Raw genomic sequence first — 17529 nt, 5'->3', positions numbered from 1 at the left:
CAGAGCAGGTCACACAGGAACACATCCAGGCAGGTTTTGAATGCCTCCAGAGGGAGGCTCCACAACCCCCCTGGGCAGCCTGTTCCCATGCTCCGTCACCCTCAACATAAAGTTCATCCTCACGTTGAGGTGAAACTTCTTGTGTTTTAGTATATGGCCATAGATACACAAGTAAGAAGCCTTAAAACGAGCAGCTGAATTTGGAAATGAGTAACACCAGCAAATGAATGTCCTATTAAATCAATGTACTATTAAAATCAAAGCTCAGTGTTCATCCCATGGCAGAGCTCTAAGTCTTGTAATACTGCAACAGTTAGATTTTTTTAAACCTTTACGTTTAATAACAGTTAAGTTATTCTGTTGCTGAAATTAAAGGTCGCGTTGTTTCACCAGTTTTTCAGATCAGCGCTTTCACAGCGCTCACGGCTGTGCTAGAGCGCCTCAGGCAGCGTCTACCTGGGCCAGAAGGCAAAGGGTGCCCTCCGGCACCAGCGGGCACCTCCCGGGCAGCAGACCCGGCGGCCCGGAGCAGAAAGGCCTCCCGCGGGCTACACAAAAGCGGCGGGCACAGAGCCAGGCGCGGGGTGGCACCGACTACCCCCGTCCCCGCGGAGCGGGCAGCTCGGGGGGACGGTGAGAGGGGAGCAGCGCGGAGCAGCCGCGCCAGCGGGGCGGGAGGAGGACGCCGCCGCCCCGGCAGCGGGGAGGGGAACCGCCGCCGCCACACGCTCGCTCTCCGCACGCCAGGAGACGGCTGGCAGGCGCTGGGGCAGAGGGGCAAGCCCTCCCGCCGCAGCTCAGAGGCAAGAAGGCTTCGCGCCACGCCAGCGAGCCCAAGGGGGGATGCGAAAGACACAGACGGGGCCCGCGGGGAAGCCAGTAGCAGCCGCCGCCACTCACCTGCACTACACGGCACCGCGCCGCCCCTCCCGCCGCTGCCTTCAAACCGGCGCCTCCTTCCGGCCCGCCCCGCACCGCCACTCCTCGCGAGAGTTCACCTCTTCCTTCCCCCGCCGGAGACGCGGCGGGCGGTCACTATGGTAACGAGACGGGGCGGGGCGCCGACGTTTCCTGCGTGCGTCGTGACGTCGCGGCGGAGGGTTGTGGCGGTGTTTCCCTTTACCCCCGACTCATTCGCCGCCCTGCCGGGAGCCCTGGCGGCGGGCCCCGGCTGAGCAGCCGTCGCGGCGGCGGGGCGGCCGGTGGGGACGGGCCCTTCCCTGCGCACCCAGGCTGGCCTCTGCCTCCGCGTAGGGCTCACAGAATCATAGAATCAGCCAGGCTGGAAAAGTCCCAATTACCCCAGCACTGCCAAGCCCATCACTAAACCATGTCACTGAAGGACTCATGTACGCGGTTTGTGAACACTTCCAGGGACGGTGATTCCACCACTGCCCTGGGCAGCCTGTGCCAATGCCTGAACACGCTTTTGGGGAAGACGTTGCCCCTATCCGATCTAAACCTCCCCTGGTGCTGCTTGAGGCCATTTCCTCTTGTCCTATCATTTGTTACTTGAGAGAAGAGACTGACCCCCAACCTCGCAACAGCCTTGTTTCAGGCAGTGGTAGAGAGCGATAAGGTCCCTCCTGAGCCTTCTCTTCTCCAGACTAAACAACCCCTGTTCCCTCAGCCACTCCTCATAGAACTTGTGTTCCAGACCTTTCACCAGCTCCGAGGAACTGCTCCAGCACCTCAATGTCTCTCCTGTAGTGAGGGGCCCAGAACTGAACACAGCATTTGAGGTGTGGCCTCACCGGTGCCCAGTACAGATAACTTCCTTGCCCAAGGAAGTTGTGAATGCTCCATCCCTGGCAGTGTTCAAGGCCAGGTTAGCTGGAGCCTTGGGCGACATGGTTTAGTGCAAGGTGTGCCTGTCCATGGCAGGGGGGTTGGAACTAGATGATCTTAAGGTCCTTTCCAGCCCAAACCATTCTGTGATTCTATGATCACTGCCCTGGCCCTGCTGGCCACACTATTTCTGATACAGGCCAGGATGCCGTTGGCCACCTTGGCCACCTGGACACACACTGGCTCATGTTCAACAGCTGTCTGTCAGCACTCCCAGGTCCTTTTCCACTGAGCAGCTCTCGGAGCTGAGGCAGGGGCAGGTTGGGGGAATGAGGTGCTCAGGCTGGCTGATTGGGCCTCCTGCCCCGAAAGCTGCTGGTAATCAGAGATGACGCCAGTGTCCCGCTCTCAGGGATGGGGCATGGGGGGTTGCTGGGTCACCGCAGTGGTGCCAGGGCCTCCTCCGTGCCCTCGGCTGTACTGAATTTGCAGGGTGGCTGTGACAGCATCCCAGTTTGTGACCTGTGGCTCTCTGGTTGCTCGTCACTGACTGGTTTTCTGAGGGGAGCTGGCAAACTATGTGGGCTGGTCCAGCTGCTGCGGTTGCCACTAGCGTTACAAGATTACAAATGATAGGATGAAAGCAGAAGTGGAGGCAATACCAGATAAAAAGATAATTCCCTTATTGAGAGAACATTGTATGCCAATCTCTTTGCAGCCGCTTTTTGCACTGGCCAACATACACTGAAAACCTGGAGTTGCTAGGTGAGCCTGTGAGGTTCTCTGGTGCAGTTGTCAATGGGCTGTTACGTAGCTGATCCTTTGCCCCATGTGTTTCTTTTCGTTTGTATTTTGTACATCAGCAAGTCATCTGTGTTTTTACATCAGATCTCAGTATGCTGGATTTTCCTCATGTGGCTACACTTCACTCTTGTTTATTCATTTCCTTTACTGTGAGACACTCCAGAATTACGACAAGTTATTACCACAAATCCTTGGAACATTACTACTGCGGAACTGAGACTGTACCAGAGATGATACCATTTGAGTGTTACAGTGGTTTGAAGGGAAGGCTTAAAAATGCAGAGAACATTAAAATAGGGTAAGGAAGTGAAGGAATGGGCTTGCTTCCTCATCTTTGGGGGCTTGGAGAGAGGACATAGAGATAAGAAAGGGCTGAGGAGAATCAAAAGACTACGTGCCATGAGAGAGAGATGTTACAACACTGAATGTTATTTCGATATTGAAAATACTACAATCTTCTGGCAAAACACAGTGTTAATTTTGTAACTACATCAGAGGGCTTTGTTATACTGCTGTAGACACTGAAATATATTTTCACTAGTCTCAAAATGAGATTCTGAATTCAAGAAAACCTGTAGAGTGTTGAAAGTTCTTAAAGGACTTTTCACTTTTCGAAGCAGAGTAGTACTCTGTTTCCTGCCCATTGGTTGTTGAAGTTTAGAAGGTAAGGTTTTAGAAAACCAAATTGGGCAAAATGGCATTATCTTAAATTGGAGTAAAGCATTCGACATTATGGAGAGGAAAGAGATGTCAAAGTATGGATAAATATATCCATATATTTGTTTATCCAAAATATGGATAAATATTATCCATAAATAAATATTATGGAAATAGCCTTAAAGCAGGGGAAAAGAAAACAAAAACCCTGTGTTATGGATAGCAGCAAGATTTTTGGCCGAGAACTGAAAGGCTGAATTAAGAAGACTGATAGCAGAGCAACAGACATCGAACAAAGAGGACTTTTAAAACATTTTGAATGCCTTTGAAGCATTCCTTAGTGATGGTGTAGCCATCTGTTGATTGACATGTTGAAGACAGGTGGCAAGAAGGGGATCGGAGAGTGAGTTGACAGAGTTGTAGAGTTGGATATCATCTGTATAGAGATGATGCCCTTTGTTGAAACTGGCAATGAGATCTCCCAGAAGAATGCAAGAAATAAGAAAAAAGATGATCTGAGAAAAATATGTAGAGTATTCTCTTGTGCATGCTGGTGTATATTCAAAGCAATTCTAATTCTGACTTTATTAGTTTGTCAGGATTAACATTGGTATGAGAGAGGAATCAATTCCATGTGTCTTCTGTTAAACAGAAGACGCTTTGGGCGTCATCACCAGGTTGTACCTATACTTGCAGTTGATATTTTGAATGTGTCTCTGGATGGATCAGGACTACTCAGCATGTGGCAGGTACACCCACCCCGACAAAAGCCCTGACAAGGACCTGACAAAAGCAGTGTATCTACTGCTAGAGATGTGTGTTTGCAGAGATATGGGACCCAAACTTGGCCAAAATTGGAAAAATACCTAAATTAAACCTCTTTGTTCGGATATTCCACCAACAATTGAAACTTGAAATTCCTTTTTGACTGCTGTCTCCATGTTCATGCTGGCATGGTAAGTATAGAACCTGATAATTTCTGTGAAATGTTATCTATCTGGTTGAAGGATGGGCTCCTTTAGAAGTCCACGTAGCACAATACTTCCCTCCATGTAGTGTGTGGAGATATTAATGCTGGTGCAGAAACTGAAGAGCCACGCTGGCTTCCAGGTCTTGTTGGCTCTGTTGGGTACACCTCGTTTCTGACCTTGTGTTACTGGTCTTAACACACAAGGTGCTATTAGCAGTAATGCCAGTATACACTAATGGCTAAATGTTGAAGTCCTTCTTTGCCTTTATTTATCACTGTTATGGTGACACAGGGCAGTGGTGTTCATTTGGAATATTCCTGTTCCTAACCAGTGACGAGGGATGGGCTTCTTCCCTGATAACCTTGGGTATGTACAGCTTAGACATATGGATGTGAAAGAGCTGTCTCCACTCCCTCTCCGCTTGGTACGAGTAAAGCAGCATTTCTAAAGACTGATTAATATTATCCTGAGGTAGACATTTAATATAGTCAGATATAGCAGACTTAAAAGTGCCTGATCCTCTCCACTAATTAATAAGAAGCTCAATTAGTATCTGAGGTATACACAGTTACATTTTAGAAGTTTAAAGTTAGGTATGTTGAATGTATTTGCACTATTATGTTTACATGGTTGCACAGGGCTGTGTTAGATGTAGTCTTATCTGGTCTCAAAAGTAGAGTCATGGCTGTTCCACAGGGTGTGAGGTTGAGATGGAACACATGCTTGAGATCAAAATGTAGTTCGCTGCAGGATCTTTGAGTCCGTATTCTAGAGCTTTTCATATGCCAGTCATATAGGGAAGAGAACTATAGTACCTCCTTAGGATGTTGCTTTAAGGAGAATATTGCATTTTGATCAGGCTTGTTATAATCCTTTTGCTGACACATTTCATAAATTTCAAATTTAGGCATCTGAAGTCTGGTTCTAACCTATATATAAGCACTAAAATAACTGTGTCCTGATTTCCTAACGTGCTAACTTAGTTGGAAGTAAGTGTGCTGAGTATCTCTGACAAGCTGGTCACTTTTATTAAGTCACTGTAATTGAAAATTTTGGCCAGAAGGGCTCACTGAGGTTGTGCTGCCAAGGTGATGTTCTTTGTAAACATGCAGTCAGAGAAGCTTCAGGAGATGTTGCTTTCCACTTAGTGAAAGATAAAGTCTAGCATTCTGTCACTCAAACAAAAATTGTAAGTCCTGGTACCATCTGGGGGAGAATGGAGAGGACTTTGGGTGACTTATGCAGCCTCATTTAAACTGAAGGGAAAGGCTAAGAAAACAGTAATAACTGGGAATCCCTTAAACTATGCCCCCATACCAGCTAACCATGCCACTTCATCCTTTCTTGGAGCAGCTTACCAAAAATAGTTAGGATGATGAACTACAGGTCATATGGCCTTCAGAGGTAGCCTCATATGCAGACCAACAAATGTCAGCAATGCTGACTTGGTGCACATATTCAGGAGACTGCAATGCTCTCAAAGAGCCTGATGATACTGAGATTTGAGTCTTGAATTTTCTTTTATCTCCTACCACTTTGAGGTAGAATACTGCAGTAATACTGGTTAATAGCTTGCTGATGCACAACTCCTTAAGAGCAAGTTGGAAGTAAAATCACAGGTTAACTTTTTACAGGCATTTTAACCTTTTTTTACATGCAGACATGTTTTATTTCCTCCTTATCACACTGTGTAGATAGACTAAGTCCTTGTCACTGGCTGTCTCTTTACACAAGCAGTTGGTTTAACATGGGAAGGTTTACATTCCTGTAAGAAAAAAAGAGAGTATAAAATGTAGATACTGTAAGGGCAGGTGTACTGCAAGCCAAACAAGAAAACTGGTTCTGCAGTTGTTCGCCATTGTGGTTTTAGATTAATTCCTACTGCATATGACTGCAGGGCTAGCAGTGAACATTTCTTGTACGTTTTACTGAATTACTATTGGTGTGTTGTTTTTTTCCACAGGGGCCTTGGATTGGCCAATGTTTACAGCAGTCCAGATGTGGAGGCTGGTTCCGCATTAAGTCACCCTGATCCTCTAATCCCAGGTTCACATACTTCTAGTGCGGTATTTTATCTGATGGTTTTATCTAGCATTGTATCCAGGTCACATGGAGTTTATGGAAAACTGCTTGAAATGCAGTCTCTAGGGTGGTGTGTAATAAGGTGTGCAGGAGGATGTTTATGGGGTGTGAGAATGGGAGTCTATTCATTCTCCACGTTGAGTGTTACTGAGCCCAGTTCTTTTCTAACCTTGTCCTGGTGCAACCATTAAAGGGAAGAGGAGACTCTAAGCTGTTGTATTCAGCAGCCTGCAATGTCTGCCAGCTACTTGTCTGCTACCATACTGTAAACCATGCCTGGGTGCTTGGCTCTTGCATCTCTACCACCTGGCTAGGAACCAGTCTGAAGAACTGAGACCCAAACTTCTTGTTTTGGGATGGAAGGCACGTTGTGTTTCATCAGAGCAGTCTTTATCAGATAGTGCCTGTGCTCTTTCTCTGCTTTGACTGTTTTAAAGAAATGTAAATTACGTAATGGGCAAGTATATTTGTATCACTTGGCACCCAGAACTGTTTCTGAAATAACATGCATATTTCTAGGGCATGGTCTTTGAATACCTGTGTACATACATATATACATTAAATGGAAACTGCAGTAAGACACAGGATTGTGATAGCTACCAGTGCTCTAATTAGCTCACTGAAATAAAATAATTAACATAGTTAATCGCTGGATTGCAGCACAGTGAGAAGCACACATGCAGTAAATAACTTATTATTATTAGTTAAATATCTAGCTGCTTGAGTAGTGTTTTGCAGCTTTGGTTAAATTCATCTTGTGCTCTTCAAAGCCAGTAGCAAGATTTCCAGTTTTCATAATGCTATGGGATCAGACACCTACGCTCAGGGGTTTTTAATTCACTACTGCATTACTCCAGTTCCAAGATCCAATCTGCAATTTGACCACTATTTTCATTCAGCAAAACTAAAATATGAACTATTTCCAAATTTATGAGCTAATTAGCAGACTAATACAAACCACATTTATGATCTCCCTGAGTTTGCTTAATCCTTCTTCATTACAAAAGTCAGTTCAGATGTCCATAAAAGCTTACAGGGTGGGGGGAAGAGAAGAGTATTTGTTTTCATTTTCATTAGGGAAAAGTGAAAATTCCAAAAGATTCTGGGCAGACAGAGCCACATTCTTTTGCTCTCATTAAAGTCCTTTCAGTTACAGTAGTTAGAGGAGGAAAACACTGTACAGCTCTGGGCATATGTCTGCAAGGTTGCCAACACCAATAATTTTATCACAAGTTTAATAAGATTTAGTGTTTTTCTTCTAAAGCCCCAGCTCCAGAGTCCCATGATTATGAAATAATATTATCTTCCATTAAATGTGTGTATTAAAAAGAGCTCTTGTGGTTGCAACGAAAGTCTTGGAAATACAAAATTAATGGCTTAAAATTTCTAATTAAAAAAAAGTGTAAAAGAGCCCCAGATTAATTTCTTTAAAATCAAGATTTTAGAAGCAACCTCAGATTTTGAGAAGTGTTTGTTAATCTAAATATTGTGACAGTAGTGGCAGCAATTCCAGCAATATTGCTCAAGTATTTCTGTATCGGGTCTAGTGCTACATTCTTGATATGTTTTTTCCTACTCTAGAAACTTAGTTAAGACACAAAAAGCCTACACGTTTTTGTGATTTAAATGCATCAGAGACTTAGGGTTAAGAGTTGGTTACATATTTTAGATATTGGAGCCAGACAGCAATTCAGTCTAATAATGTGCATGTCTACTATTTCCTGAAAATTTGCTGGTACATGACCCCTTATATGCATATATGTGACCCTACAACAAATTCTTTTATGTGGTGCCAAAAAAATGGCATTAGCTTCAGCTGCTTTATTAAATTGCTACCCAAGCAGGCTTACATTCACAGTGAACAAGGCACAGCGTATCAGCAAGTAACGCGTGGTGTGCCAGCTAACGTGGGAACCTCTACTCCCCTCCACGTTTGCTGGGGTTAGCATACAGAAGAACAAAAGCCCTTTGAATGCTGGGCCAGAATATTTTGTGCACTGTCACGGTGATGTTTGTCCTTCTGTATAAAGCGCTCGAGGTGTACTACCAAATGGCTACCTTGAGCCAAGTTACTCCTTTAAAGAGCTCCCAATTCCCCCAGTTGTCAGTGAGACAGCATATCCAGCAGACATGTAGTCTGGCTTTTAAGAAGCACTTATCAAATAGACTGCAGCTGTGATGGGCTATGCTGTTTCCCAACTAAATATTCTGTCCCAGAGGCAAGGTTAGAGAAATAGTCCCTGTAATTAATGTATAGCTTTTAATATTATCAGCTGAAAATAGAAGTGAATGTGATAGGAGTCAGCAACTGCCAAGATACTGGTCCAGTACTGGACTATTACGGAAATGAGAAAAGTACAAGCTGAAAAAGACAAAGCTTGCATAATGTCCGACATGATCCTGCGGAAAATAATTGAGGCTAAAGAATATAATTTGAATGTGGAGGGAGCATTCTCATGGGCTAAATTTATCTGGCTGATGAAGACTTTTCTGGGCTTGAGTTGGGTTCCTGGTCTGAACTGCCCTCCGGAAGAGCCTGTTGGAATTCCTCGGTTGTGAAAGATCCCCCATGGGGCTTAGTGTCCACAGGCTAATATGGCCTTTGGGAATAGTCCCCATGGTAACATGAAACCAGATTGTATTAGTATTTTAATGCTGGCATTTCCTGACTTTTAAGCACCTCTTCACGTATTCTTAACTGTCCTGACTCCATAGCTAACCCTTCTACGAGGAATGATACTAAAAACTCTTCTGAAAGGATCAAAATTTACGAATGCAGATTTTCAACAAAATGAAAACATTTTTCTGATTTCCTTTTGTGCTGCATTGTACAAATTTCTGGTACTTGTGTGTCTTACACTTTTCATATTCCCACAGAGGTGTTCACAAAAGAGGTTAAATGTTGTCAGAAATAAGCTCACGCAGCAAGCGTCCTTGGTGTTCTGGACCTGGAAGTGCAGCTGATAGGTTAGTCAGAAGTATGTGCTTATTTCCTATCCTGTTCAAGACAGAGTGCAAGCTTCTACTTGAATTGCTTAAAACCATATGCTTAAATCCTGTTCTGTGACATCTTCAGTCCATTTTTGTGTTTCTCATTATGTAAAACACCCTACACTTTATTCCTTTGTGTATCTGTTTGGTATCTGTTCGCTTTAACCTATAAAATAACGTAGTTTAATGACTTTTGTTGCTGCTGGTCCCGAAGAGGTAAGGAATCTGGGAATTGGGCTCTATTTTCTTATTCGTCAGCGTACCTGTTAGTGGCTTCCATTGCAGAACCACCCTTACACCAATACAGTGATGCCATGTAATGTTTGGTTCCTAAATTGCGCTTGCAGGGATAGGTTGAAAAATGCAGCCTTTTTTTCTTTTTTTATCTGAGGCTTGACTGAAATGACTCTTTGTATGTCTCTCTAGGTTCAGCTCTTCTCCCATGGCCATGCTGGTGGATCACAAGTTACTGTTGTTGCTAGCATTCACCATTTCCTGCCAATGGTTCTTAATTTGGACGAGTTAGTTCAATATTAAGAGCTTCTATTTGTAAATGTTTCTAATATAGCCATTATCCTTGATAGTGTGAGCACTTACCATGTTCCTGAGAGTGCCTCTGTACATTCTTTTTCCGCATGCCTCACACCCTGTCTTTACTCTGTGGCTGTGAAACTGCAGAAGCTGTTAAGGTAAACTCCATCGGCAGGTTACTTACAGAAAACAAATGCCCAGTGAGCATGCCCAGCGTCATGCAGAGCTCTGTGTTTCCACGTAGGAAGCTGGAGTCTGAGGACTGTCCCTGTGAGCTGCTTGTGATGTGGAGGAAGGAAGAATGTTTTCCCTGTGTTATGAAAGCCACCTCAGGTCTGCCAGTTACGGGGAAGTTACTCTGAAGGTGAGGTCCCCTCATCAGCCTGACCCTGGATGATGGCTGTGCATCAGATGCGTGAGTGTGAGGTGGGAGCATAAACACGGTGGGGAGGCTTCCCCTTTTGCACAAGTTACAGTACAGTCAGTAAAGGCAGCCTAGGAGTACATTTTTAGCATGATGCCTTAACATGTAGGTGGCTGCATTGCAATTTTAATTAAATGCTAGTGGTGGCTACAGTTAAGAATTCCTTGTGGATTAAATACTGCAAATAAACAGAAAAGAAGTAACTTTAATACAGTATTTAAAAACCAGACAGGATAATTCCATGCATCTCTAGAAGGGAAGAGAGGGACTGTTGATGGAGTGTTTAAACCAAACCATATTTATGCAGCGTTGGTATCCTCTTATTTTCCTGGAGACATCTTTTCCAAGTCCAAGTGTCCAAGCATGGTGCATCAGTAGGGTGGTGCCACACTGAAGCTGTTCTAACCGGTTGTTTTTGGGGTTGAACTTGAAAAGCAGCAAGACAGTTTTCCAAAATGAAACTGATAGTCCTTTGGAAGTAGTGAGATACCTGGTAACAATACTTGACAAAACTTTTGGGGATGGAAATGAAGCATTACAGTAGTTTAGTATATCAAACAACTTGAAGTGATTAAAAAGGCTGTGTTTTTCTCTAAAAACATTTTAAAATATATTAAAAGGCTTTAAAATTTTAAAATACATTAAAAGCCAGTGTTAAACACTGCAGATACAGGCTGGGAACAGATCTGTGTTTCCCCCGGTTTTGTACTTGTTCATTTGAGCTCTCTTAGGAAGGCACCCGTGTTTTCCCTCAATGGTGGCTGCTTTTCACATGTTCTAACCTGCATAAATTCTTAATGTTTTACTATAATTTTTGCAATGGAGATGTTATTGGCTAGGTAATAAGAAAAAGCCCCAGTTCTACCGTGTAGTGTGCATTTTTTTGCGCCTTATTGAGAATATTGAATAGACTTCATTATTTTTTTTCAATACAAGTCTGAATTCTACCATTTGATTACCTGAACCAAAAGCATTTCAATTTGCCATCCATCGCCCTGACCAGTGTAAAATGCTGAATATTCAGATTAAATTGGAACTTTTTTCCTATGAATAAGGAATTTGATTCAATTCTGTAATATACAGTGTCTCTGGGGAGAGGAAATTGAGCTGAAGGTCGCTGAAGGCAAGTGAGAAAATTGTATTATCCAAATACAAAATTCTTTTTCTTATCATCAAAACCTGAAATACAGCCATGGGGAATAAGAGGGTCAAGAGAGAATTCAATTAGAGATGAAAATGGAAAAGGTGCATTTTTCAACTTACCTTTCATTTTTCCAAACAAGTGGCAGCAGTGAGCAGTATGAGGACAATGAAATATTTGTCAAGCAGTTTAAACTTCTTTTTAAAATATAAATCAGAAAACATTCTCAACCAGTTATAAAGAGATAGTAAATGTCCATATCAACATGGAGTGTCCAATTCTTCATAGCCTTAACCACGGCAGTTTTAGCTTGTTAGTCAGTGGCGCAGGAAACATAATGAATACCTAATTGTAACAATTTATATGGATAAAATTGTCATGTAAAGAAAGAACAGTTCTCAAATATTTATAATCTGTTTCCCCTCTAAGACAGTTTGCAATAACAATTTCTGCACTTTTCCCTCCTTAACTCATAATGATAAATGATAAATGTTCAAACTAATTGGAGAAGCATGGTGGTGTTTTGCCATGAAAATACTGGCTTTACTCTTTATTTATTTTAGTGTAGATAGTGTAGATTTTATTTTACTTCTCTTTTGTTTATTTTAGTGTAGATACCAAGAACTTACAAAATAAACCAGACCCTGTCCAACATGGCCACCTCTGAAATGTTAACTGTTACAGACAGAGGCTGTGATTTAGCAAAGAGCTGCTATGCTTGCTCAGGCCTCAGCTGCAAGGAGTGGTGTCACGGCTGCCAGTACACCTGTGTCTGCACAATAGATTTCCTCTGGTTAAAGGTATTTGTGCTGACACTGTGGCTAATGTTAGAGGAAAGATGATTTCCAGTAACATCCTAATTTAACGACTTCCTAAACTTGCTGTGTAAATTACACAGTGATTTACAAAATTAGCTTGAGATAGCTCAGAGGTTCTTACTCTGTGTCTGTACTTGCCAGTTTTGTTTGCAGTCATTTCCTAAACGTTTGTTCTTTCCAAGACAACATCACTGTGGTATTTACAGAAACCTTTCTATATTTGGTAAGTGATAATTTTTTAATAATTATTATATAAAGGTTTATAGCCTGTCTAGTTAGAATAGGTGGTATATATATATATAACCAAACTTCAAGGAGCACTTCATTCATACTGCAGGTACCAGTTCTGAGTTTGGGTTGGATCTGATATCTGCTAGAACTTCATGAAACTTTTCTTGTTTTCTCTGAAAAGCGATTTGAAAATGTTGTTACTCTGGAAGCCAAATGCAGTTGTCTCTGAGATATAACCTGGAAAGTGTGTCTTCAAACTCATTGTGATAACCTGAATCTGAACATTGCATTTTTGGTGTATTTGTAATACTGTATCATTATTAAAAGCATGTTATATTGACTGTGAAGCTATTCTGCCTTTCAACAAAATAGTGTCTTTTTTAAAAAATAAAATTGGGAATCACAAGTTTCATTCTCTCTTGATGCAAGCGTTATATGTGCAGATGTGAAATTAAGCCTCTTGACACTTCATGAGCACATGCACTTGGTATTGTTGGGAAGCAAAACAATGGTGCGGTGCTCAGCACATCTCTGAACATACAGCAGAGTTCATAGAGATGGATAATTTTTGCCTAAATTCAGAGGTCCTTTAGAACACATGGCCCAAACCTTCCCCAAAGCAGCCTTTTCTTGTTCCATGGGACAGAAATCTCAATTCTTGGATTTTTTTTCTTTTTTGTAAAACAAAATTGTATTTCAGTTTTGTTGGCTTGTTTCATTTAAAGTATAATGAGCTGTGTTATAGACACGAAAATGAGCTGGAATGAAATTATTTCTGTGGGAATTCACTTTCTGTACATTTTTTAAGATCTTACTGTGCGCCTGTCTGTAATTTTAAGTGCCAGAACACCTCTGTAAACCTAGTGCCTAATAGATTCGCTGTCTTCTAGGGGAAGTAAAAGGGCTCTTCTGTTCAGACTGGGTTGCAAGATTGGGGTCTTTGTAAAATAAAATTCCTACTAGATGGATCAGGAGTGTCTGCATGTTACATTTATAGAGATTTAAATAGTTTTTTTTTTTTTAAGTGACAAAGAGTTTTATATTTCAGATCTAATGAAATAAGACTTACTTTAATTTTCTTTTCAACCTATCACAGGAACAAGAATTTCATCCACAGTTGCTGAATTTTTCAAAGTGAAGGAAAAAGGGCATTACATAGGTAAGATTATTCAGTCTGGTTCTATTTGAATCTACTGAACTTCCTTCTATTTGACAAAATGTAAAATTAATGTTTTTGGAATCTGGGGACTTCAATAACCTAAGAAAATTAAAAAATAAAGGGAGTTTTGCTGAATTGAAATGAAATAGGTTGTTAGGAGAAAATCAGCCTCTGGTAAAGGGAAGGGAAGAAAAATGATAAAGAGAAATCACATTGACAGAAACCTCAAACATTATGGAAACAAGTAGGTCAAAAGAGTTGTTCAAAACAATATACCTTTGGAGTATACATTATCAAACCCACCATTAATTCTTTAGGCAGAAGGACACCTGAGATCAAACAAATGCAGATTTATAGCTAACCATTAAACAGCTACTTGGATAATGGGAACAAAACAAAATATATCAGTGCAGAAAACTAAACCAAGTGATTATTAGAATTAAAAGGAAGTATACCAAAATAATATCAAAATGCATGTAAAATAAAATAAATGCACTTGATGTTTCAAAGGAAATTTAAGCCTCAGTGTTTGGGAATAAAGCTTGATGGGAAAGACCTTTTGTAGAAATATGATGATTAAATCCTAAGATCTGGGAAAGGGAGTTAAACCCAATGTCAACCACCTGAACTGCAGAGAGGAGCTTCATTTTTAAACTAACTTTGATGGACTATGGACTGCTGGAGAATGCAGCAAAATAGAGTTTATGCTATAAAGCAGCAGTTAGGCAGAGACAAGCATCAAGTAGACGTCCACATATGTTGTAAATGTGTCGAGATATAACAGAAAACCTTTACTTACCTTCAGAGGTATCACCTTAAGAACAGAGGGGGCAGAAGGTATAGGCAACAAAAAAGGAAAAGGGTTATACAAAGGGCCAAGGATGATTTGCACTGTGTGTCTCTTCTAAGATGCTGGACATCCTCAGCTCAGATGAAATTAATGGGAGTTGAGGCTGGGTACCAGCTTGCACTTGTAAGGCCAAACCAGTGTTGTAGAAGGCCAGAGATAAGGCCAGTTAAAGGCCATGCAAATATTAGCTGGAAGTGTTCAGGGCCAGGTTGGACGGGGCTTTGAGCAACCTGGTCTAGTGGAAGGTGTCCGTGCCTGTGGCAGGGAGGGTTGGAACTAGATGAACTTTAAGGTCCCTTCCAACCCAAAACATTCTGTCATTCTATAATTCTATGATTAATACATGCAAATTGCTTAAATGGTGAAACACTGCTTGAAAGTGCAGCCTCTGTAGTAAAGTGAAGGAAATAATGTCGTCTAGGTAAGAGACTGACCTACTTAATCAAATACTTTTGGGAGGACTTTTCATAGATCCAAACCCCACACAGTGTTAGGATTATGACATCAAGCATTCAATAGTCAGGAGTTCCCAATAGGTACATCAGTAAGCTCAGCCCTATTGTATTTCACTGTGGGGAGAATATTAGAGGTGGAGCAGGAGACAATGTACTTTACTAGAGCAACATGGCCATGTGGAATTACGTGTCCCCAGGGTCCTGGGCTAGCATCATTAAAACCAAATTGCAGCAAGGCTTGTGTGCTGGTGAAGGGATAGTGCACTTTTCACCACTCTGCATTGTGGGCGGCAGCCCAGGGGATGAGCCAGGCTCCTTGGAGCTATTCCAACTCCTACCTTGTCCCTCTGTGCCTGTGCTACCCCTGGAGAAGTAAGAGAATGGAGGAAAAAAGTATATAAAAAAAGTCACTGTCCCTTATATGACCCCTGCTGGACTCATGTAAAATAAGCATCAAATGCTTAACAGTACAGGGCTGCCCTTTCTAATGGTGTTCTTTAATTTGCTGCTGTTTTACCAAGATATTTAGAAAAGCCCACAAAAAGTAGAACATATATTTTTGCAGAGAGACACCTGGAGGGATCTCACTGGAATAGGTGAAAATTTTTTATGGTTGTGCCAGCACATGTAATACATATCATTTTTTCCTCTCTGAAGTTTTCAACTTCAGCAGGTTACAAGTACTGTTGGTTTTGTGGGCCACAGTATGCTGACCAAAGGATCAATTCCAGCTCCCTTTGATATTGCTGGAAGAGTAATCTCTGACTTTAAGGGAGCATGGCCTTTGCCAGCAGTATGCAGTTGTGTACATCTTGGGTACAAGGGAGTTTCCTGCCCACATGTCAACAACCTGATTTCTGACCAGCAAAGTGCGTAAATCCAATGGTGTGCAGTATACACCAGACCACCTGGTGGAAAAATGGCCTGCCCAGGGTACTGTGTCATGAAATCTCTGGTAAGAGGAATGCATCACTTATCTCAGTATATGTTGGATCAGAATCTAAGTGAGATGTTGAAGACCTTGAGCTATCAATGACCTCAGCGAAACTTAATATTGCAACTAGCAGACTACTGCTTTAGTAGGACATAGAGATGCTGGTGTAGTAGAAGACAATTTTATTCAGTAAAATGAAAGTGGAATAACAGCAGGCAGAAACTGCCAAACTAGGTGGCCATCCTCTGTGGAATTGTTTCTTCCATTTAATAGAAATTTGCAGAGTGGCAACTCCCTCCCTCCAACAGTTTCCTTCTCCATTTTTTTAACTCTACAATACGAGGAAAACACCGTAACATGAATACAACTGTGTTCCTTTTATTTATAAGAATAAACCTTTTTTTTTTCAGCTGCAGAGCTGTTATTGCAACAGTAAACAAGAAAAGAGTGATCAATTTTAAACTGATAAACAGTGAAAATTTTCAGTGGGTAGAATAAGATATGTCGAGGTTATTTGGTGAGAGCAGATTAGGAGAAAGCCAGCACTTGTGTTTATTGAGCTTTTCTAATGAAAAGTAAACTCACAAAGCTTTGTTTATTAGCTTTTTTTTATTAACAACAAATTGTGTGGTGTGGTATGCACATACGCATATTGACTGTTAAATCTGAACTTGTTCTCCCCCATTCATGAATATGTACGCATGTACTAATTGTTTTACATACAGAAACAGCTGAAAAGCCCAGAGAGTCCAGCAGAGCTTTCCCTGCTTACCTTGTTGTCTGATGGGTTATGGGCTTATTAAAATAAGTAAATTGGTAAATTTCTCAAGCAAGATTTATCCAAGAAGTTGTTTTGCAGGGTGCAGTGATCTAGTGGCAGTTGTCCCTGCTCATTGCAGGGGTGTTGGACTAGATGACCTTTGAAGGTCCCTTCCAACCCAAACTATTCTATTATTCTGTGATTGGCTTGCCATCAGGAAGAAAGAAATACACATAAAAAGATAAACCCAAGCATTTAATTGGGTTATGTGAGTGTATACAAGATAGTCTTTCTTGGAAAAGATACCAGATTGGTAGATAAGAATTTCCACACTTAATTACTTCTTTTGGTACCTGGGTCTTATAAAGAGAAAAGAAACATCCCTTTCCTTCTTTTCTGCTTCACAAGCTAATAAGAACCAAAGCAGAATCCTCTTTAGGCCTTACCTTTATTTGCCACGATCTGATTACCAAAGACACAGTTCAGGTGAGAATAATACCATATACACGATGATGGACTTGCCAGCCTTGCCTGGTGGGAAGGGAAGTTCCGTTTGGAGAAAGTGAAAGGGAAAAATTAAGCACGAGGTGAAAACTCTTGAGTTTTGAACTCCAGATGATGTTGTACCGCATAGGGCTTTCAAAGCATCCTCTTGGGATGTGAAAAGTATAGCTAATGTGCTAAACTAAGTAGACCAAATCCATACTAGTGGGTCCACAGCGAAGTACAAAGGCTTACTGTGGACAAGTTACTGCTAGGTGTAGAAAGGAAAAGCCTATTAAGCTTTGGAAAATTCTTACATTCTCTAATGACCATGCTGATGTCTACTGAAGAAAGAACATGAAAATTACATTGGTAGAGATGTGTGCAGGGATTCCTCAGTGGTAAGTGTGCAGTTCATCAACTAAAGCTTCCTTTCCTACCGTCCCCAAA

The 17529-nt window shown here is 41.8% G+C and overlaps 1 protein-coding gene across 1 annotated transcript in view; it reads right to left on the bottom strand.

The window, feature by feature from the left end:
- PPP2R3B (protein phosphatase 2 regulatory subunit B''beta) overlaps positions 1 to 971 on the bottom strand; it is a 49601-nt gene extending 48630 nt beyond the window's left edge. The window contains exon 1 of the mRNA XM_030477340.1: positions 901 to 971. The gene's annotated coding sequence lies outside the window, so the exon portion shown is untranslated. The remainder of the gene's footprint in view (positions 1 to 900) is intronic.
- Positions 972 to 17529: the final 16558 nt, after the last annotated feature.

The sequence above is a fragment of the Strigops habroptila genome, chromosome 2, assembly GCF_004027225.2.
Source record: "Strigops habroptila isolate Jane chromosome 2, bStrHab1.2.pri, whole genome shotgun sequence".
Lineage (NCBI taxonomy): Eukaryota > Metazoa > Chordata > Aves > Psittaciformes > Psittacidae > Strigops > Strigops habroptila.
The sequence above is the reverse complement of the archived record's forward strand: the minus strand, read 5'-3'. Positions and strand labels throughout refer to the sequence as shown.